Source organism: Ceratotherium simum, chromosome 1 (genome assembly GCF_057802395.1).
Source record: "Ceratotherium simum simum isolate JZ-2026a chromosome 1, ASM5780239v1, whole genome shotgun sequence".
Classification (NCBI taxonomy): Eukaryota; Metazoa; Chordata; class Mammalia; order Perissodactyla; family Rhinocerotidae; genus Ceratotherium; species Ceratotherium simum.
In genome coordinates, this window is record NC_141900.1 from 58,205,225 (window position 1) to 58,230,103 (window position 24,879).

The following is a 24,879-nucleotide window of genomic DNA, read 5'->3' on the forward strand; positions in this document are numbered from 1 at the left end:
CATGGATTCTGGTGCCAGACTTTGCAGACTCAAATCCTAGCTCTTTATCTTTTATCTTTATCTTTTAAGTAGTTCTGTGACTTCAGGCAGGGTACTTATCTTTTCTGTGCTTCAGTTTCCTCATCCTTAAAATGGGGATGATGATATTGGTAGACTATAGGGTTATTTGGTTAGTTTGGCTTGGAGCATAGAGTATTACTGGGCCTCAGGGCAGGATTTACTAATGACAGCACTTAGCTATTTTTCATGACCCCACTTGTAATTCTGTGCCTGAGCCAAGATCAGAATTGGGACATGTTACATATGTACAACCTCCAGTTGGTTCTTTTTTATTTTCTTAGCAAACCGTATTTCTCTTTCCACTCCTCATTCCTCCGTGAACTTTAATTAAGCCCTCTCCCATCTAGAGAGCAAGGCAAGGGTTAGATTTTGTTTTTGTAAAGACTCACAGTCTTGCATGGCAGCAGGTTTTTCCACAGTTTGACAGTTCCAGTTCAGCTCAGAGATGCTGATTTATAGGACACTGAGCTCATTGGCTTTATCCTCTGTTCTCCCCCAGTCGTTTCTCAATCCAGTCGCACTGGCTGGAAACATCTGAGAAAGAAATTTACTGAGGGATGCACAGACAGCCTATTCACATTTAATAATTTTCAGGAGCCTTCCTCAGAAGACCCAGTGGTAGCCTAACTCATGCACAACCCCTGGCCAGTGTCCCTGCCCCCTGTCACCCCACTCACTGGTGCAGACAACACCCTGGTCCCCTCCAAACGCGGCTTCTTTCACTCTAATGCTAAGTGATGGAGCTAACACGGCACATGCTGTTCTCAAACGTTGCCCGGCCTTGCCTGTGACAGCAGGATTAGACAGGGAAATATGGACAGAAGGCACCCAATGGATTTAGTGATTTAATTGTCTGAACACTTAAAAATTCAGCATTAATGCCACTTTAAGTGCAGTTGCTTCTTTCTCATTAACCGGAATCTGTTTAAAATAATTCATTTGAATAAAGACCTAATGGAAGCTCGGAAGAATGCCTTTGCATGACTCATCTACCTCCTCTTTCTCCTCTCCTCCAGCCGGCCTCTCTCCCCCGACCAATTTAGTCTTAACGTAGAAACCTCTAATCTGAAACTGGTGTTTCCCACTAAGCTCTCCATTTCTTTTTTTTTTTTTTTTTTTAAGATTTTATTTATTCAGTTTTTCCCCCCAAAGCCCCAGTAGATAGTTGTACGTCATAGGTTCACATCCTTCTAGTTGCTGTACGTGGGACTCGGCCTCTCGTTGGACGGAGAAGTGGTGCCTCGGGGCGCTCCCGGGATCCGAACCCGGGCCGCCAGCATCAGAGCGCGCGCACTTAACCGCTAAGCCACAGGGCCGGCCCTAAGCTCTCCATTTCTGCTTGAAGTAATTTGCAATGGCCACTTTCTGCATCTTGTTCTCAGACGTGTCTTGGTCAATTAGTGCAATGTCACAGCCGTGTGTAGTTATTGTAACTCCAGCTGTGAGCTGTTAATAATAAACTTACCCACAGGACAACTGTGCCATATGGTTGATGGTCAATCAAGGCTAAAATATGCATTGGGAAAAAAAATGCTCCTGTCAACAGTGTGGGGGTGTGGGTCATTGGTTAGGAAGCCGGCTGGTAAGAACCGAGTTTGAGTTAAGAGTCTATTGCCAGCATCCTCGCCTTGCTCCTAACCCATGACGTTTGTCCTGTGACACAAAGGCATGATAACTAAAATGACACAGCTGGAATCAGATGACAAGCAGACAAAACATGGTGAAATGTATAATATGGATTGGGGAATAGGGATTTGTTGAAAAGAAACATAGCTCAGAGTCTTTACTAGGAAAGGAGACAGATCTGCATTTTGGTCATGGAAAATGATGTGTGTGCTACAAGACAAATTTTATTTAATGGGGGTTTTGAGGCAAATAAAAACAAACTGATATGTGGCAAATGAGTGAAGGAGGAGCAGTAACCCACTTGGGTGATTCCAATTAACTTCCTCCGCAGGATCGGAGGGCCTTTGGATGATTTTGGTCTGGTTTTGAATTTTGGATTTTTTTGTTGGGGGAGGGAGAAGAGTGTGAGGTGGCGAGGCTCTGGGCAAATAGCTGGACCTTGACTTTTGTTCCTAGTCATAACTGCCCCCGTAGAGAAGCAAATGGCAGTGCCAACAAAGCATCTACTCGTTTCAACGGCAAAACTGATAGTTTTACATCTCTATGTCAGTTTCGCCGGAAATGACCAAGAACCAGTGCAGAAGGGTGTCCCGTGAGTAAAAATCCACGCCAATTGTTTCATTCAATCTGTGCTTTTTGTCTGTTTGTTTAAACAGCAAGTTCTCGATACAACATCTATCCTGGATATCTCTTGATAATACACCAGGGGCCAGACTCGGAACAGTGTCCAATTTCTACCCACAGTTCTCGCCCAATATTGTCTAACTAGAAACCCAGGTTGAATCAATTCATGCAAACTTTCCTTTGAATTTAAATACACCTCACCACCTCCTAGGAAAGAGCCTCTTTTTTTTTTTTTTTCCTACTTTCTTCTATCTTTTTTTCCTCCTGGTCAAGAAGTGAAATGATTCCATTCTTGCTGAGGTTCCTTTCCCATAGAAAGGAAGTATTTTTCTCCGCTAAAAATAGAAGACCTTTTAATTGCCATTCAAATGGTGATCGTGCAATAATGGCCTTATTAAAAGCCCAGAGTCCTGTTTACTTGTTGTGGAGTCTGACTTGATTACTTGATAATTAGAAGCGCCCTGCTAATAATTGGACCGAAACACCTGAGAGCCATCTTCCCTGAGGGAGTGCCCCCTTCAGGGGAAGCGTTATTCGTGATTACACTTTTGTCTTGCAGAAGGCAAACTATTGGCTTCTCCTTCCTCCATGGGAATCTCAGGAAGATTGCCCCGTCAGGGGACACACACACACACATACGCTTCTCCTCTATCCCAGTTTGCTGAATTTCCTGTCATTCTGAGGCTGTTTCACTAACTCGGCAGTTCTTAATTGGGGTCAGTTTTGTCCCCAGCAGACATTTGGCAATGTCTGGAGATGTTTTGGGTTGTCACAACTAGGGGAGGGAGAGGTGCCTCTGGCTTCTAGTGGGTGGAGGTCAGTGATGTTGCTAAACATCCTGCAGCACACAGAACACCCCCCCCACACACACACACTCACAAAGAATTATCTGACCCAAAATGTCTATAGTGCCCAGGTTGAGAAATACTGCACTAACTTGATCAGTTTCATTTGAGGTGACACGGTGGATCTGTGGATTTATGTTCAGAATGAAAACAATGAGACAAAGAGCTACCAAATTCCTCTTCCATCATCTCCCCTTCACTCCACCAAAAAGCTGTGCTTGATTCACCCCAGTTCTGCCTAAGCCAGTTTTCTCTGTGATGCTGTAAAGCAGGGGTCAGCAAACTGAAGCCTAAGGCGGTTGCTCTCTGTTTTTGTAGAGTCAATGAGCTATGACCGATTTTTACATTTTTTAAATGGTTGATAAAAAAATAAAAAGAATAAGATTTTGTGACATGTGAAAATTATATGAAATTTATATTTCAATGCAGCACAGCTATGCCCATTTGTTTACGTATTGTACATGGCTGCTTTTGCAATATGGCAGCAGAGTAGTTGCGACAGACTGTGTGGCCCCCAAAGCCTAAAATATTTGCTATCTGACCCATTACAGAAAAGGTTTGCTGACCCATAATGTAAAACTTGAGACCAATTATGTGCCCTGCACAGCAGACGTGGTGATTCCTGGAGGTACCGCGTCCCACAAGTCACTGGAATATGTGCATAAATAATGTTGCACTATTTCTACATCTAGTACTCTCAGAGACCATCATGTTGGTAAGGGGTCACTTAAATACAAGTTGTTTTTCTAATCCTCCCGTTGATTATAACTTGCTTGTCTCCAATAAACCTTCATTATAGTGGGTAGACAGCTGGGCTTTCATCTTAGTCCCTTTCCCAGCTTCACCGGGAATCAGGGATAGGAAACAGCGGGAGAAGGCAGGAGGGTCTGGAGTATCGGCAAATAGGATCCTTAGCCATAAGTAATGGAAGGAAAAGCGTGAGAGCACGCTAGCCACAAACTCTCAGACATCCCCCCTGAGACTGGCATCCTCTTACTCTTTCAGAAATGTTTGGGTGCCCAACAAGAGTGTCCTCCTGCAGCCCCAGCAAAAAAGCCTGTTTAGGGATATTGGCACATACCATGCAGACACAAAGAGGTTAGCTGGGACAGGATTCCACAAATTCAGGGGTTGTGGCTGTTTAACCTCACCAATTTAATATAGAAAGAAATGCAATTCAAAAACCCTGCCTCCAGCCCTGTGCATTCAAGGGAGTCAAGCACTGACCCCCCCACGTATATTCAGTTTGGAGACATGACATGGACACACACAGGAGGCTATCAGAATCCAGAAGAAAGAGAAATCATTTCTGGATTTGGAGGTAATGATGAGAATAATATGAATAAGGAGGAGAAGGAGGGCATCATCATTTATTGAGGTGTCAGGAACTATTCTGAGCACTTCACCTAGATCCTCACAGCAACTTGAAATGTTGATAGTATTCAACTCATTTTACAGATGGGAAAACTGAACTCCAAGAAGTTAAGTAACTTGCCTAAGGCACAAAGCTAGGAAAGTAGAGGAACTGGGATTCAAACCACATCTGCCTGACTGCTCTTTTCTCCATACTGAGGAGATACTTCATTGAAGCTGTAGGATGTGAAGGAGATCAGAAGGATGAGTAAGATTCAGATTGTCAGACTAGAGAGAAGAAAACATTCTAAATAGGATAAAGAGAAGTAAAAGAACAGATGCTGGAATGGATATGTTATGTTAGGGGTGGTTCAGAAATGGAATAGAAGGGTCTCTTGGAAGTACAGAGTTTGCACAGGGCAAGTACTGCTGGAAAGATTTGATTGGGCCCAAACATTGCCAGGTGCAATCACTTTTAGGAATAGATCTTGCAAAGCCTTGACATTTGATGTTGAGTCCATGTGGAAGAAATGTGCTATAGTAAAAATGTTACTTTTATGACAGCTTTATTCATAACTGTCAAAGCACCCAAAGTGTCCTTCATTGGGTAAATGGATAAACAAATTGTGGTACATCCAGACAATGGAATATTATTCAGCAATAAAAAGAAATGAGCTATCAAGCCACCAAAAGACATGAAGGACCCTTAAATGCATATTGCTAAGTGAAAGAAGCTAATCTGAAAAGCAACATACTGAATGATTCCAACTCTATGAGATTCTAGAAAAGGCAAAACTATTGAGACAGGAAAAGGTCAGTAGTTGCAAAGGGGTTCGGAGACAGGGAGGGAGGAATGAACAGATGGAGCACAAGGGAACTGTAGGGCAGTGAAACTATTCTGTATGATACTATAATCATGGATACATGTCGTTATACATTTGTCAAATCCCATAGAAAGCACAATGTAAAGAGCGAACCCTAATGTAGACTGTGGACATTAGTTAATAACAATGTATCAATATTGGCTCATCAACTGTAACAAATGTACCACACTAATGCAAGACGATAAAAAATAGGGGAAATTAGGGGTAGAGGGAAGAGGAGACATACGGGAACTCTGTACTTTTCACTCAATTTTTTCTGTAAATCTAAAATTACTCAAAAAAAAGTATTAATTAAAAAAAAAAAAAAAGATTACTGGACTAGACCCAAATTCTGGATCTGGCTCTGTCACCAACCAGCTCTTTGGGCAAATCGCAGCCTCTCTGGGTCTTACGGGGCCAAGAGGTCACTACATGGCCCACCGCAATGGGACATCCCATGACTCGGAGATAACACACATTGGCCCAATTTTCTCCTTTCATCAAAGAGTGAACAAGAGATCCAGTGTGCTTGGGCCTCGGGTCCATGAATGTTAAAATCCTGAGAGAGTTTGGACGTTTGCAGCAAGGGATCAAGATCCATGATATCACTTCTCTCTTGCTCATGAGATCATTTTGCATTCAGGGGCCCCAAACACCAATGTGGTTGTGGTTGTGGTTGTGGTTTGTTTAGAAGAGTTACCAAACTCAACTTTTTCAAAAATTAAAAAAAGCGTGTTTTTCAGTGCTAATTATTTTGCAGCATGATAGAAACTGGCACCCACAAAATGTGCTCACTTTAAAGGAGTAGATGTGAGAATTAGAATGTCTTCCTTCTACACCCAGCTTCTGAGCTGATGTGCTGAGCTGCCTGACAGAAAGTTGGCTTCTGCATGCCCCCCGGCTGCCATGTAAATGACAGCATGACTGGCCGTACAGACGCGCTGACATTTACAGACAGAGGCAGCCTCTCGTGTCGCTGAGTCACCACTCACCTCATTTTACTGTTGCTTCCCTGCCCACCTCACAGCGCTACCCCAGAGGAGGGTGAGGTCTGAGCTTATACCATGGGTCTGGTTTTACCTTAATCCCTCCAATTAACTTTTAACTTAACTTAATTAACAATTAACTTAGCAGGTTTCAGCAGGTACAGTATAAGCAATAACACTATCCCTTCAGAATATTGCTCACAAAGAAGCAGGCTGTAAATGCCCAGTAAGATGGGTAATTTCATTTTCTATAAAAACATGTGTTGGAAATACATATTGTTTTTAGACTGTGCAGAATTTTTTTACACACAAACAGGCACTTTTTTTTTAACAGTTTGGGTAGAGAAAATAGTATTATCCACTTTTACTTGTGTGTGAACTCCATATATACAAAACTTAAACAGATGTGCATGTTTATAATTTTCAAGATGCACATATGTAAAACATTCGATGGTATATTTATTCACACAGTTGATTTGACTGAAAGACGCTGTATTTACATCTTTTAACTGTGTTATGTGGGACAGTGCTGCATGTGTTGTTTATGTATGTGACACTTATGATTGAAAACCAAGTGGCTCATGGAAGTTAGTTCTTCGTGGGTTTTGAAAGCATTCCAGACATAAAAATTAAGAGCCACCGAGGAAGAGGTGAGGAGCAGGGGGGATGACGAACGTCGACTGATTCCTAAATACTTAATAAGGGTAAAAAATAAAAATTAAAAAATAACAAACCCCTGCTCCATATACAGCACACCACTTGAGACTATTTTTCCCGTTTGGGGAAAGAAAGAAGCTTTCTGCTTCTGTCGACGTGTGATATTTGAAAGAGGAAGAGGCGCGGGGTAAGGATGGGGAGGTAGGCAGGCCTCTATGGAGGTTCCATCCAATGCTTCTCAATGAGGATTCCAGAAGGCCTGGCCTGTAAATGCCTATATTGTCTTATGCTCTGCAGCCAAGGGCAGCTGAACATTTTGCTTGGTCCGTCTAGAAAATTTTTTTCTTGCATCCAAGATTTCAGGTTTTAATTCCTGCTCTGTTTGGAAAAATTCTAAAATTGGAAAGGATGTGGTCTGAAGTGTTGAGGTGTTTAGCCACATATGGAATACACAACTCAGAGAAATGAAGTGGCACATTTATCAGTTCTCAATGTGAGATTCTCAGGTTTGGGGTCCAGTATAGATTTATTCGAGCCACACTGCCCAGAGGTTACTGAACTTCTTCATCCTCTTGACATGCATGCATTTTTTTATTGCCCTCTTCAAGTGTGTAGGGGCCTGTACCCTTTGGCACAGATTATTCACACCACTGACAATTCTGCTATTTCTCCCTTCTCTTTATCAGTAACTCAGGCTTATGAATCCAATAAATATCCACCTAGACTTAAATTACATGTTGGCGGATTCTCTTGTCTTTCCCTCTGCTAGTTTTCTACAGCTTTGGGGCAAATTATCATACAGAGTAAGACAAGCTTGTGCATAGAATACTGTCCCCAGGGAAGTGCTGGTAACATTTCTTAGGTCGTGTCAAGTCGTTCTGGAAAAACATACTATAGCATAATCTTCAAATATAAAAAGTATAGCCTCTCTCAGAACTTACAATTGTTCTCTACTTTAAATTCCAATGGACGTGGAAACAAACAAGGCTAAAGAATTTTCTATTTCCCTCTGCAGAGCTGCATGAAGAGGCCGGGTCAGGGTGATGGGCAGAGGGAAGGAAGAATGAGCGTTACTTTGCCTCTACCCCTAACTCCCACTTTGGGAATATTTATTCCAGTAAGATCAGGTTAAAATAATCATCAGAAGCGGCGTTAAGGAGGTTTAAGACAACTGGGAGAGTTTGTATGCACAGGGACTTCAGGCCTCTGTTAGCACCAGCCGCAGATCTGCTGCCTGCTCCTCAACCACAGCCCAGAACACACACCCCACCCCCAAGCCTGGACCATGACCGAGGCTCCACTGGGGCGTCCAATATCACAAAGCTGTGGCTGTGTACTCCCGACATTTAGAAAAGCCAGTAGGCGAGCTCCGATCTCTCTGGTAAAAATAAAGCACACCGTGGGAACCCCACAAATGAGAGGGAGAAAGGGCATCCAGAAGATCGTGGCATATGAGCAGATTTCATTAATAGTGGAAAGATAGAATCAGAAGGAAGAGGAGAATTATGATGAAGGGGTGGGGGGAAGGTGCAAGAGGAAAAGGACATTCTCAGCCCGTCTTCTCTTGTCCCTCCTCCCCTGTTCCTCCACCCTGCCAAAGAGGGGAATTGCAAAGAAATAGACCTGCTTCTACCCTGCAGGTGATGCAGAGAAGCCCATGTAGAGACAGGGGAAATCAGGGAGTTCAGCCCCACTTCTCCATCACGTTCACACATCACCACCACCACCAGCAGCCACCACCAGGGAAACTGCTTTTCTCTACTACCCTTTTAGGGGAAGAGGAAGGCTTTGCCTAAAAGGAGAATTTTAAATCCAGGGGAAAGACAATCCTATATATTTTTGGAGGACTAAATTTCAGCCTGCAAACAATGTTTATGACAAGTCCTTCATCCTGAGTAACTAAGGCTTGTGGAAGGACGGATCTAACGTCTCGTGTGGCTTTGTCAGGCTGTTATTCTCTAGTGGTTGGCCTGTAGGTTCCAGACGGAGGGAGCCCACTCCTACAGGTTTGAACACATTGCTGGTCTTTGTTTTGGTGGGAAGAGTCGGGTCCTCTCTCTCTCCCATCTTGGAAGGGGGATCAGTTAGAGTTCTTCCCGCACCCGTTTTATTTGAGTTTCCCCTTTAATCCCCTTGCCTTTGCTCTCTCACCCAGACTGCAAATAACACCCACAGGAGGCCTGGTTTTTTCCCTCCTTTTTCAACCGGAGCCTCAGCATCTTCTGTTCTCTTTGCTGCCCCACCAAACCTCCCCAGTGCACCAACCTGCTGTCACTCGCAGTGTCAGAGATGGCATCAGGAGACGCAACTGCAGAGTCCCTTGTCCTGCCGATCTCTGAGAGGTCCCTGGGCAAGCTCCCCGGGACACTGGAGATGCATCTTGGAAAGGGGGAAATGCTGCATGCCGTGTTCAATCTCGGAGTTCCACAGTACCCATCATCCACGTTAAAGATCCTGAGACTTCTCACTGTAAAAAGGCCTGCTTCATGTCTATCAATTGGTGCCGCACAGTCTTATTTTAGAATCCCATCTTCTGAGTCATGCCTTCTACCGTTTTGCAGAACTGCTGTTCTGAGGAGCGTGTGTTGGGAAATGTCACTGATCCGCATGGTGGGTCTACCCAGGATCTGAGTGCCATGCCTCAGGAGACAAGCTCCCTCTCCAACCTCCTTGCCTTCTCTTCAGCCCACAAGCATAGAGCAGATCTGCAGTAACCAGCCCTGGGACTCCAGCCCCAACTACTGTCAGCCTTCAAGTGGTAAAGACTGATGGCTATCCTGCAAAATTCTTTCTCCCTTTCTCTTTAATAAAAGAACCTCTAATTTTTGACTGAACATGTAGCCCCTCTGAGTAAAGCTACAGTTCTCAGCCTGCCTTGCAGCTAGTTGTGCAACTACAGGAAGTACCGTGTGCATCTAGGAACTGTACTTAAAGAGAAGGAACATGCTCTTCTTTGCCTTTTCCTTCTCTCTGCTTCTGGAATAGGGATGTGATGGTAGGAGTTCAAGCAGTCATCTTGGGTCATGTGGTAGAACCCACATGCTCAGCAAGATAGAAGAAGACTAGGTCCCCAACGTTGTAGAGTGAGATACCAGCTCCAGCTTGACACACCTGGGTTGCTTTTCTCTGAAATAGAAATTAACTATGTTTTTTATTTTAGAAATATTTTTAATATAAAGGACTAAAATTAAAGCTGACATGTCTCTTATCAATAGATATTTTAAAAAAAAATTCCTTAACGAGATTACCACACATCTCTTATCATTCTAGCTTCTGGAAATTTCTATAACTACAGTTTCTGTTAAACTCCCAGCTACATTTTCCTGAATTGTTCTAGCAGCATTATGATTAAAATTGAAACAATAGCACAAGTGTAACCAAAGATCATCACCTCAGACATTTTGAAATTAACTATTTTTTAAAAAATTATTTAAGCCACTCTTATTTTGGGGTTTCTGCCACCTCAGCAGAATCTAATCCTAACTGCTTTGGCTCCTTTCTTCAGCTAACCCCTCAGATCTCTCAGGAGTAAACTAAAAGTCCAGATTATTTCCTAGAACAACCTCTCATAAAGTCATCTTGACTGGGAACAAGTTAGCATCAGAATCATCCCACAGGACTGTCTCTCCTGATGACCATCTGCCCCCTCTATTCAGACCTGTCCCGCCCAAGACCTTTCACAAGGAGAGCAGGAGATGCGAGTTGGCTGGGCATACCTCCACACCACAGTGATTAGCACATCAGCTGACCAAGCCTGGGTGGTCTAGTCTGAGCGGCCATATGTTTTCCCACTCTTTGCCCCAAATAACCATTCTCTGAATTTGCCAAACGTTTGGTCCTCATGTGTTCACTTGGCTGCATTCCCATTCACTATAGTGCCTTTCCCACATGAACCATCCAGTTTGTTCATTAGTATATATGCACCATCTATCCTGACAGGCTTCAGCGTGATGTGGTTCAGATTCGCCCTAACACAACTTCTAAATTAACACAGATACTCCAATCCACCACCACAGCTCTGCCATTCAACTCCGTGTTTAAATCCATAGTGCCAAGGCTAGTAATTGAAACAAAGGCTAGACTTGGGCTATGTCACCCAAAGACACTCCCTGGGCTGGGTGAGCCCTAGGCCAACGATCATTGGCTAAAATTTGGTTCACTGCGAGAAACCAAAATGTGATCATATGTGTGCGATCCAATGTGTATACTTAAAGTTGTGATGAATCTTTTTCATCTCTGTTTATAAGAGACATGAACAATAGAGGTTAATTATTTATATATAATGAGGGCAAAACTCTGTGTATACATAAGCATTTGGTTATAAACCTTTTTGTTTAAACCTTTCTTGTGGCAGTTACCCAACGCCTAGAATTAGATGGAGTTCAGGCACACGCGTGTCCTCCGCCATTAGACTGCAAGGTGTGTGAGGCGCCTTTGCATCCCCTGCGGTACCTAGCTTAGTGCAGCAGTTAAGAAAAAGTGGGGCCAGCCCAGTGGGGTAGCAGTTAAGTTCATGCGCTCTGCTTCTGGAGGCCCGGCGTTTGCAGATTCAGATCCCGGGCATTGACCGACACACCACTCATCAAGCCATGCTGTGGCAGGCATCCCACATAAAGTAGAGGAAGATGGGCATGGATGTTAGCCCAGGGCCAATCTTCCTCAGCAAAAGAGGAGGATTGGCAGCAAGTGTTAGCTCAGGGCTGATCTTCCTCAAAAAAAAATCAAGTGCCTTGGAGTCAGACAGCCTTGGTTTTGAATCTTGAATAGCTGTGTAACTCTGAACAAATTACTTAATCTTGCCGAGACTCAATTTCCTCACCCAAAAAGTGGGGATAATAATACACACCTCTTAGGGAGTGCTGAGGATTAAATTAGATAGTGCATGAAGCTGGTAGCAAATGGGGGCTGTGATTAAGTCACAGTGACACAGGTCTTAAGTGCATAAGAAATATCCAACCAAATGGAGTTGTTGAGAAGCAAAACCCGTTCTCCCTAATTTATAAATTCTTCTGTACATCACCAGGTCCCCGTTCTAAAGTATTCAGTCATTTGTTATTTATTCAGCCAAAAAGTGTTAAGCTTACACTATCTACCAGGCACTGAAAGAGAAGCTAGGGATTCTGAGATACGTTAGGCATGGTCCTTGCCCTCAGGGTGCTTGGAATCTAGTAGAGGGACAGACAGACAGGCAGACCAGTGAGTGCTACCGAGTTATAGGTGCTGTGCTTGAAGTGCTAGAGAATCCAGTGAGCACCCGAAGAAGGGAGTTCTCAGCTCTACCAGGGGGATTGGGATGTGAAGACAGCAAAGTCACAAAAAGCTTCAAGGAAGAAGGTATTTCTGAATTGGGCCTTGAAAAATAAGTCATTATTTTTCAGGCAGACCATCCTCAGCACAAGCAGCCATGTGAGCCAAGGCAACCAGGAGAAGTGCATCGGGCTGGTTTTGGGGGGAAACAGAGGGTAATTCCCCCTGGTGGAGGGTCCACGGAGGAGCAGAGACCAGGGTGAGAGCTGGAGTTGGAAATGGAGCACAGGCCAGCAGGAGGGCTTAGTTCTTATCCTATAGACAGCGTGGAGCTCACTCAACAAATGGTAGTCACAAAAGAGATGTGTAGAGACACCCAGAGAAGGGACTGTGACACCAGCAGCAACCAGGTTTCCTAGTATTCAGAGACAATGGGGCACTTGTGTGCACCTACCCGGCTTGTGGGGCCCTTGTCTTGTACATCCTCTCCTATCCCCAACAACATCCCATGTTCCGCTCCAGCCCCTCCCTAAGCAAACACCACCACCTGCTGTTTCTGTCTCCTCAGGAATCAGTTCTCTGCTAGATGATGGTTAATTATCTAATTTTTTAAAATCTCAGATATCATATCAGTCCAAATCAGGTTGTTATTTTTTTCAAGCTATATGTTTGCATTTAAACAGGGACTTTGTGGGCGATGCTTTCAACCAAATGGATCAAAATCCTAGTGATAGAATTTCAAACACTCTGGCACCTCTGTGAAAGGGAGATTTCTGCACAAAAAACTGGTGTTTTACCACTAGTTCTGGGCTGTGAAATCAACTACTTTATTGGTGTTTGTTGCCAACAGAAAGGTTTTCAGAAAAAAATAATTGGCCCGTACAAAAGCTGAGAAAACATACGGTGATACTTATAAGTACAATTACGCACACTTTGGCTCTCTCCCGGTGACTGGCGTGTGGTGGCTGCTTAACATGATGAAAGGGAAGAAGGGAGAGAGGAAGGAAGGGAAGAAGAGAGGGGATGCGATCTAATCCATAATCTCTTTTTACATAGCTTTTAGCTTGGAACTTGGTGGCTAAAAACAGATATTTTTCTACTCCTAAGGGGACGAGACAGAGAACATAGATATCAACTTTACTGCCACTAACCTTTTTATCTTAAAATTTGAAATATTTGAGTGTACAAAAAGCTTCATGTGCTATGCTCTTTATTAGATGCATAGATCTATGTTTATAGAAAGTATTAAGGGTTGCAAAGTCAAATTGCAAAAACGATTCATTTTTTAGAGATCTTGATATATCATGCCGCATTCTAATAAAATTTTCAATACTGGCTGTAATGTAGATTATAATAGTAATGTTTCCCCCAGGATCCAGCGATCAGAACTCCTTTGGTAAATGTCCTAGAGTTAAGGTTAATGCACCAAAGAGCTGTAACCCACTGACATTTAATACTGGCTGGTGCAAGATGAAAAATTTGGTAGCAAATGCAAGCTGGAGAAACTCTTCTTCAAGCCTAGGAGTCCAGGCAATTCACAGAATGTTTTGTCCCCATACTCTGAGATCAATGCGGTTCTGTCACCTTCCTCACAGATACACGATGATTTAGGAAAGACAACAACAAAGTCATGGAAATAATGGTATTATTGTTTAATGTGGCCTTCAGGTGGTAATATTATAACAAGAAATGAAACCTGAACTCTTTGAACTGAATTTTTCAGGAAAGTGCTTTCAGCCTCTTCAAACATCAAAGTTTGAAGGGCAGATATGAAAAAAGCTTCCCCTCTTACACCAAAGTGACACAAATTTAATCTGACACACATTTATAGTGAGTTCTATGCGCCAACGAAGATGAAAAGGGAAAAGAAACGTGCTTGTCCTCAAGGAAACTATTACGATTATCTTTCAGCTGATTGAGACTTTTGTTTCTGGGCTCTTATTCCCTTCTTTCTGTTGCCTACTCCAAAAAGGACTGGGCAGTACTTGATTTTTAAAGGTGCTCTCTTAAGATGCTCAGCCTCTTTCAGGATAAGAGGAGACTCAAATTGTAACTATTATGAGAAAATATTTTTTCACCTATCAGCAAAGACCAAGAAGTTTAGGAACAGAACGTGTTGGTAGAAGCGTGGGGTGACTAACAGGCTCTCTCATACATTTCTGGTGTGAGTGGGAAGAGGTATGACCCTTATAGAATAAAGGCAACTTGCTAATATTTACCCAAAGTTTCAATGAATGTACAAGTTGATCCAGCAACTCCTCTTCTAGAATGTATTGTCCTTCACAAGTACTTTACTCATATCAGAAATGATGTATGTTAGATATGTTTACGGCACCATTGTTGTAACAGAAAGAGATTAAAAGCAACGTAGGGCCAGCTCTGGTGGCCTGGTGGTTAAGTTTGGAGTGCTCTGCTTCAGCAGCCTGGGTTCAGTTCCCGGGCGTGGACCTACCCCATTCATCTGTCAGCGGCCAGGCTGCGGTGGAGGTCCACATACAAAAAGAGGAAGATTGGCAACAGATGTTAGCTCAGAGTGAATCTTCCTCAGCATTAAAAAAAAGGTAAGGTAAATATCCATCAATAGGGGATGTGGCAATAGAGATATCCATAAGTGAATAATAAGAAGCTATAATAAGGAAGCTCTATATGAACTCATATGGAATCAGAGCCAAATATATTTCTAGGTGAAACAAACAAGGCACAGAAAGAGAATATGGTATGTTCCCATTTATGTTTAAAGAGGTGGAGTGTGTGTGTATATGTATGTATATGTAGAGAGAGACTTGTGTTACACATAAAGTGTCTCCAGAAGGGGGGACACGAAGCTGGCAATAGTGGTTGCCTCTGGGAAGGGTAACAGGGTGGTGGGGTGACTGGGGTGGGAGGAAGACTTACCAATCGTTATACACCTTCCTTCTGTACCTTTTACACCACGTGCATACATTACATAGTCTAGTCATTAAACTTAAAAGAAACATTCTAAAAGGGCACTCTTCTAAACCAGAGATCTGAGAGAGCAGGCACACTATTGGATTAGCCATTTCTAAAGGTCCTGCCATCCTTTTTGTAGCTCATCCAAATGGAAGGAGCTCATTCTGGAACACACATCCTAAAACTAGATCCCTACAGAAAGGATTGGGGTGGCTTTGTCCAGGGGTCTTCAGGACTCACTTCCCATCTCAGCATTTTGGTGTGCCTATGCCTCAACTGTCGCCACCTGGAGTGCAGGCTCTTTTGCTTGAACTTCTGCATCCATCGGCTCCCTTAGCCGTGCTTTGTGCTCATTCAGCATTTGGGGGCCCCACTGCCTTTCCTCACCTGTGCTTCGTCCCATCTCCACACACTCAAACCCTACCCATCCACCTGGAGCATCTACAGGCGGTCCTAATTCCTGTCCACCTTGGCTGTTCTCACTCTCTGTCTCCTGCTACTGCTGCTGGTGAACATGTCTCTATGTCATAGGACACCTCAGCCATTGCATTTTTTAAACAGCTTTATTGAGGTGTAATTGATATACAAAAAACTGCACGTTTAACGTGTACAATTTGATGAGTGTTTGATGTGGCCATACGCACACCCCCGTGATACTATCACCACAATCAAGGTAATAAATATATCCATCACCTCCAAAATTTTCCTTGTGTTCTTCTTTCTTCTTTTTTGTCATAAGAACACAACATGAGCTCTACCCTCTTAACAAATTTTTCAACGCATAATACTGTGTTGTTAACTGTAGGCACTATTTTACAAAAGATCTCTAGAAGTTACTCATCTTGCATAACTGAAATTTATAACCACTGAACAAGTCCCCATGTCTCCCCACCCCCAGGCCCTGCAACCACCATTCTATTCTCTGCTTCCGTGAGCTTGACTATTTTAGATACCTCACATGAGTGCAGTCATGCAGTATTTGTCCTTCTGAAACTGGCTTATTTCGTGAAGCATAATGTCTTCCAGATTCATCCATGTTGTTGCAAATTCCATCGACAGCGGAATGGATAAAGAAAATGTGGTATATACATTCAATGGAATAACATTCAGCCTTAAGAAAGAAGGAAATTCTACCACAGCATTTTTTTAAAATTGCAATTATTTACTTGTTTGTCTCCCTGACTGGAATGTGAGCTCTTGTGAGAGAGATCTACTTGTCTTTGCCCACAACAGCCATTCAGTAGAGATGTTTAATAACTGACCATTGTTTGAAGAGCCCCTTCAGAGCGGGTGCATCCTGAGTCCACAGGTCCAAACCATGAGCCCCCGCTGCATGGCAGGGCCCAGGGGATGCCAGCCCTGCCGCTGAGCAGCCTGCAGGGACTCTGCCTGCCCCGTGGCACAGGAAGATCCTCCTTCTCACCACAAGGACCTTCCTGGTCCACCCCTCCAGAGTTCACTTTCAGAGTCAGACTTGTTCATATTGTGAACAACAGGGTGGCTGTTCCAATCCATGCTCTTCAAATGCCAGGTTATACCCGACACCAGGACAGGGCTCAGCCTTCATCTGAGGGTATTTCCCAGAGCCTGGTTTCCTTCTTATGTGACCCCTGGCTCCTTTATTCTGCTGGAGAAGCTCTGACTCAAGGCAACGGTCCTGTAACACTGTCCCTTGCCCTCCTCTAAATCCCCCCAGGAAACTACTGGACTCAGCAGCCAACAGTCTTGTTCAAAATCTTGTCTTCTAACAACCTCAGCCCTGTCTTAATTCCCTAAAATCCAGCCCATCTCCTGGTGTTCGTGAAAATGAAATTTTGATGGCTTATACTTCAGATCTACATGCAACTTTCTGCCACACATTCACCCAGCAGAGCCCCCAACACCTTGTGAGCGGCTGCCATTAGTGCCCTTCCCCATCCAGCCACCTTTAAGCCTTACAGAAACAAGGTGCAGTATAAACAAACCTTGTACGAGCTGGTGTGGGTTGTGGGAGTACTCAGGCTCTGGGATTCAGAATCTGGCTGTGTCTGAAAAACTTCTGAACCAGTGGGCTTGGGGGTTTGTTGGCAGGAGGAGCATAGCCTAGAAGGAGGATGGTTTGTGCTTCTAGCCTCTGAGCAGAGGCACTAAAGAAGACCCCAAATGGAGCCCGTGGACATGTCTCTGCATTTCTCCCTGAGAACTCCCTGGGAGTTCTTCTCCCTCTTCACTGTGCTGGCTCACGTAATAGAGGCTCAAGGCATTTAGATTAGAGGGGGCCTGCTATGGACTGGATTGTTCCTCCCAAAATTCATAAGTTGAAGCCCTAACCCTCAATGTAATGGTATTTGGAGATGGGGCTTGTGGGAGATAACTAAGTTTAGATGAGATTGTGAGAGAGGGGGTCTCATGATCGGAAGAGTGCCCTTATAAGAAAAGAGAGAGAGAGAGAGCTTTTTATTTTTCCTTTGATGAGGAAGATTAGACCTGAGCTAACATCTGTTGCCAATCCTCCTCTTTTTGATGAAGAATATGGGCCCTGGACTAACATCCGTGCCCATCTTCCTCTACTTTATATGTGGGATGCCTGCCACAGCATGGCTTGATGAGCAGTGTGTAGGTCCGTACCCAGGATCCAAACCCACAAACCCTGGGTCGCTGAAGCAGAGTATGCAAACTCAGCCACTACGCCACTGGACCAGCCCCAAGAGAGAGCTTTTGTTTGTTTGTTTTTTATTCATTTGGCCAAACTTTGCCTTTTGTTTGGAGAGTTTGATCCATTTACATTTAAAGTAATTACTATAAAGAAGGACTTCTGCCATTTTGTTATTTGTTTTCTTCATGTCTTATACCTATTTTGTCTCTCATTTTCTCCATTACTGCCTTCTTTTGTGTTGATTTTTTGTAGTGAACCATTTTTGATTGCCTTCTCGTTTCCCTTTGTGTACATTTGTTAAATGTTTTCTTTATGGTTACCATGGGGATTACATATAACATCCTAAATTTATAACAATCTAGTTTGAATTGAAACCAACTTAAATTTAATAGCATACAAAATCTCTACTCCTATAAAGCTCTGTTCTCCCCTTATGTTATTGATGTCACAAATTTCATTTTATATACTGTGTGCCCAATAACACAGATTTGTAATTATTCTGTATGCATTTGTCTTTTAAATCATGTAGGAAATAAAAAGTGGAGGTACAAAACAAAAAATAATAAAAAGAAACTCTTCAAACTGCTGTCTCTCTCTCTGCCGTGTGAGGACACAGGGAGAAGACAGCCATCTGCAAGCCAGGAAGAGAGCTCTGACCAGAACCCAGCCATGCTGGCACCCTAATCTTGGACCTCCAGCCTCCAGAACTGTAGGAAAATTAATTCCTGTTGTTTAAGCCACCCAGTCTATGGTATTTTGTTATGACAGCCCGAGCTGGCTAAGATGGGCCCTAAGTGGTCCTCTGGGAAACCTTCTTATTTTACTCAGTGATCCAAAGGGATGCAGAGCAGGCATCAAAATCCAGCCAGTCCCCTGAACCCCAGCCCACAGCTCTAGCAAGTATGACAGACTTGCCAAATATTACAGAATGAAAGAAAAGGCTCAAAGCAATAAGTATATTTTTCTTAAACCTTTCTGTACCTTTAACCTCTTTTTATCATAGCTTTGAAATAACAAACCAAAGGTCCAAGGGGACCTCCAGCAGGGTCTGAAATTGAGAATTTGGCTTAAAAGGCTGCCAGGGATGAGGAGAGAAAGGGAGAGGCCTACCTATTTGGTTATAACAATATCATAATTAGTACAGAGTTGTGAATTATACAAAGGAGACGGCAGGATTCAAACCTCATGAGATTTCTTGTAATTGACACAAAACTGTGCAAACTAAAGCATTTCAGAGCTTCGCTTTAAAGTCTTCTGTTACTAGCCCTATGTTGCTCTAGTATAGTGTTTTACACCTCACAAAGGGCTTCCACATACACAGTCTCATGGAATCCGTGCAACAATCAGCACAGGAATTAGCATCTCTGTGGAGCCAATTACCCCGTTGAGCCTTAGCTTCCATAAGTGACCCGAGCAGAATCACACAGCTGCTGAGTGTTGGAGGTGAGACTTGAACAGTGTGTGTGTGTGTGTGTGTGTATGAGAGAGACTGAGTTGGAGTGAGGTTGATCCCACTTCGCTATATACTCCAGGACTGCATTCCAAGAAGTCCCACAAACATTCTCCATTGACTGGTGGCTGAAAGAAAACTACTAATGAGAGACCTGAGTTTTCGCCCCAGCTGTCACCAATTCGCAATTGACTTGGGCAAGTCCCTTAGCCTCTCTACTTCTCAGTTTCTTCAACTACGAAAGGACTGTGTTGAACAGTTTTGTCTTTGATTCCTTTTCAATTCAGACAATCTGGGATTTTCAAAATTAAGCAGTGTTGGATAAAAGATCAGGCCAAGTCATTTCCAAATAATTCTGATCCCTGGACCAGGTCCCCAGGAGGAAGACATTACTCATAATGCATCTTCCCCAAACTCTTGACGTGGGGAGGTGGAGACAAGACCCACATCTGGGCTGAATGCAGCAGGAGCTGAAGCCTGTCCCGTCGCTCCAGTTAAAAGACTTGGCTTAGGCTGTGTGCACCAAAGTGGTCAATACGGCTGTGCAGGTAAATCAAAACCAAGTACACAGAAGATCAAAGGCTTTACTCCACGGAGACCTACATAAGGCACATTTCCCAGACACTCTTCCCTATGAAATTTAGGATTTTCTGAGATCCTGCCTAATTTAGACCCCAAACACTAGTAATTTCAGGTTGGTGACAGCCCTAGACCAGTAAATACTCAAATCATAGTAAATCAGAAAACGATGTTTACAGCACTGAAGATCCCTTTATCACGCTAACATCTATATTTATTAACTATATTTATTACTAATAAAATACGAAGAGAGTGACGGTTTAATGTGTTATTCCATGAGTTTTTATCTTCAACACAGACTACTTTTAACCAAGTTAAAAAAATGTCTTCAACAGCTCCATGTCTTTAAGCGAAACAGAGAACATCTATCAAGAGAAAGACTAAGGCATGTTTTTAACAAGCAAAAAGTAAAGTTGTTGTCAAGAATAGAAGAGGTTTTAAAAAATAATTATTAGGATATATTAGCACTGGCTTTTAAGTCCCATATTACGTAATTCTTGCATTCTGTATTAATTCATATTTGCACATATTATGGAAATTTCAAGGAACCTCAACCAATAGATTTCTCCACACCAGCAGGTGTGCAAAAGGAGGATTGCAGGAAAACTCATTTGTCAGAGGAAATGCAATTTTGAAATTTTCCAAATTTCAGCATTAGAATCCCACTTTCACAAGTTTTTGCCTTTCAGTGTGCTAACTACAATATTATTTACGTAACATTTGACTTTTCGTTCATACTAAACAAGAAATCTATGAGATGACGAGTTCAATATGTAAGTTATTTCTTCCCAAACACATTAAACTATAAAAAATGTTCATTCTAGAACCTCTTAAAAGTATACATTATACACTTACACAATGAGTTGATCTGTAACTTTCAAAGTTTATTGGCTGCCCTTCGGGTTTAATCATTCATCCACCTATCAAATACTCAGTCAATATCTGCCCTATAGATACAAAATGAATGTTACAGAGTCCCTGACATGATAGTCACCATATGGTGGGAAGACAAACATTAAAATTAAAATTTACAGTAATGCAGCTAGTGGCACAATAGAACTACGTATAAGGCACTGAGCGAAGCAGAAGAGGAAGCACTTAATTCTGTCAGGAAAGCTTCCTGGTAGAGGTGGCATCTGAGTTCTACCACTCACTAGCTGTAAAATGTTGAGACATTACTCAGCCTCTCTAAACCATACAGAACAAGAAGTACTCAACGATACAGGTGTATCTAGAAGAGTGGCTCTTAAACTTCTGGTTTCAGGGCCCCTTTATATTCTGAAAACTTATTGAGCACCCCAAAGAGCTATGTGGGTTAGATCCATCTATATTTATTGTATTAGAATTTAAAACTGAGAATTTTTAAGTATTTATTTATTGCTCATTAACATAACAGTAACAAATGCATGTTAACATAAATAACATTTTTATGAAAAGTACTATATTTCCCAAAACAAAAAAGTTTACCAAGTGAAATAAGCCAGTCACAGAAAGATAAGTACTATATGATTCTACTTATATGAGGTACCTAAAGTAGTCACATTCACAGAGACAGAAAGTAGAATGGTGGTTTCCAGGGACTGGGGGAAAGGAGGCAATGGGGAGTTGTTTAATAGGTATAGCGTTTTAATTATGCAAGATGAAAAGAGTTCTAGAGTTCTAGAGATTGGCTGCACAACAATGTGAATGTACTTAACGCTACTGAATTGTACATTTAAAAATGGTTATAATGGTAAATTTTATGTTATCTGTATTTTACCACAATTAAAATTTTTTTTTATTTTTGATGAGGAAGATCAGCCCTGAGCTAACAGCCGATGCCAATCCTTCTCTTTTTTGCTGAGGAAGATTGGCCCTGGGCTAACATCCATGCCCATCTTCCTCTACTTTATATGGGATTCCACCACAGCATGGCTTGACAAGCAGTGCATCGGTGTGCGCCCGGGATCCGAACCTGCGAACTGCAGGCCGCTGAAGCGGAGCACGTGCACTTAACCACTGTGCCACTGGGCCAGCCCCTAAAATTTTTTTAAATTAAAAAAAAAAATTTTTTTGTGAGGAAGATCGGCCCTGAGCTAACATCTGCCAATCCTCTTTTTATTTTTGCTGAGGAAGACTGGCCCTGGGCTAACATCCATGCCCATCTTCCTCTACTTTATATGGGACACCGCCACAGCATGGCTTGACAAGTGGTGCGTCGGTGCACGCCCGGGATCTGAACTGGCGAACTCCGGGCCGCCGCAGCAGAGGGTGCGCACTTAACCACTTGCGCCACCGGGCCGGCACCTTAAATTTTAAAATTTTTAAGAAATCTGCCAAATTTTTAAAAAAGTATTTTAATTTTAGGAATGGCATAGTTTTATACTTTTGCAGGTCTAATCTAATAGAACATATCTGCGCCTACATTCAATCTGTTGCAATATGTTGTTTTGATTGAAAAATTTGAAGAATATCCAGCAGCATAGTAAGTGGTTAGAAGAGGGAAGAGCATAATTTTATCAGGCAGCTGTGGATCTTCTTCTTTGATACTACAGCAAAACTCAACACATGGTAGTTTCTGAAAGGTTAGTTATAATGTGAAATCAGAAGCCATGCAAATTAACTTTTGATACTCTGCTACATTAAAATCCATTTTCTACCTTGCATTTGAATGAATCTTTCATCCATCCATGATTTTTTTTATTGACGTCATAATAGTTTATAACATTGTGAAATTTTAGTTGTACATTATTGTTTGTCAGTCACCATATAAATGTGTCCCTCACCCCTTGTGCTCATCCCCCAGCCCCCTTCCCCCTAGTAACCATCAAACCATTCTCTCTGTCCGTGTGTTAGTTTATCTTCCACATATGAGTGAAATCATCCATGCGTGATTTTTTAACATCAAGCATTGGTTATTGGGGAAATATTGATTCACTAAGTTACACACTCTTCCAAATGCTGGCACATTTAATTTTACAATATCAAAAATTATCTGTGATGTCATCAGAAAAGTCTTTAAATATTCTGAAGCTATCTAGCTCATGGTGGTGAATACAAGTTTTCCAAAATTTTGCTTTTCTACTGAAAGCTCAAGTTTATTATTAGCCATAAATACTATCAGTGATTTCCTTGACACAGTAAGCTTACTTTGTTTATTCTTGTAACAAGATCTACTAAATCTGCCAAGTCTAAATATCCATAGTGTGTCTGTTATTTTTTCAAGTAAAAACAGGGCTCTGTGAAAGAAAGAAGTGACTATTCAACTCACAACTCAAACCATGAACCAAGTACTTTTTCTCAAGACAACCATGGGACTTCAGAGTGCAGGAGAAGGGCTTTATGCGCATGTCCCATTTTGTCACACAGAATATTAAAAAATGTATACTTAAGGGTCAAGATTTAATAAAGTTAATAATTGTTTTACTCCTTCATTAAGGACATTCTTAAGTGAAGCTGGCTTCTTTCCCCCTGTGAGTGTGGGAAGAGCATAACGACACAAGTACAGTTTGGGGCCCGTGCCTTGATTCTTGCTAAGGAGCCAGTAGGCTTACCCACCATTGCGTTTGTACCTTCAGTGTAAATGTCAGTATAGCGAAAAAAGGCAAATAACATCTTACTATTAATATGAAAATTTATCTTGTGTGTCCCCAGAAAGTAGTCCATGAACCACATTTTGAGGTCTCTGATCCAGAGGGTTTCCACTGAAAAAGTGCTGAAAAGATGGCTCTAGAACAGATTTCCTGGGATTGTGTCCTGGCTTTGTCACTGGCTGTATGGTGTTAGGCAAATTACTAAATTTTAGTGAGCTTCTTCCTCTGTGGATGGGGATCGTTATGGTACCTACCTCAAAAGAGTGCTTGAGGAAGACAGAAGCCAGAGCATGTAATGTGTTTACCTCAGTGCCTGGCACATTGTATGCAACAAATGTTAGCTCTCAACGCCATGCGTTGTTGTTATTAATGTTGTTATTACCATCTGATCCTTCGGAAGATGCTATACATATTAAATGTTCAATAAATGCTAAAAGAGTAATGATCTTCTCATTTCTCAGATGATAAGTTTTTGTTTTGCCAAAAGAAAACTCTAATTTAACAACAAATCACTAAAGACACCCTCAGTAGATGTTTGTTGACTGGAAAAAGAGTCATGTATAGGAAGAGGTCATTGCAGACATTATCTTTATTTTTAGGTATTATATCAGAAATGCTTCAGCTCCCAAATATAAATGAAGATTATAAAAATAAATAAAGACCAAAGGGAGTATTTTAATGGTTGAACATACTTATTCTGAAAGAGATTCTAGACCTAAGACAACCCTAGCACGGTACCTTCAATACTAAAGAGAAATTAAAGCAGGTGGCATATCAGGCATATAACAATAAAACAAAAATTATCCAAGCTAGTTACTGGGCATCTCTAAGAGAGCTTTGTGTGGTTTTCAAATGTTTTTGGAATGTTTTTTTTTTTCAAAGAATGATATTTTTCTCCCAATAAAAATTTAATCTAAAGGAGGGAATCCCCAGTTGTTATTCACATTATTTCTTAACTTGGGCAAAATTAAAATGACAACAGAAACTTTTGCTAAAACAGCACAGACTTTTCAACCTCAACATCTATAAAGACAGTTGGATTTCAAAGAATAAAATCATTGGAAAGTTACTACATTTGTCATATTTCAAGTTGAATGTGTAAATAATAAAGATCAAACTCAGAAAACAAGGCTGATAATTCCGTGGTGACCAGCCAGACTCCTGTTCCCATCATTTATTCATCTGTTGATAGACTTCCCCAGGAAGCCTGGGAAAATAACAGAAGTAACTCAATTTCCCCTGAGAGAAAAGGCTTTATTTTTCCTTGGCAGATTCATTCCTAATCACATAGCAGGGAACCATTATTAACATCTGGATATTCAAAAAGAGCCACTGAATTATTATAAAAATGTTTCAAATCATCGGCCTAAAACTCAAATGATCTACAATGTGTATGATGCTTTTTTTCTCCCTTTAGTCAAGAAGATAAATGAAGAAATTCTTTATATTTC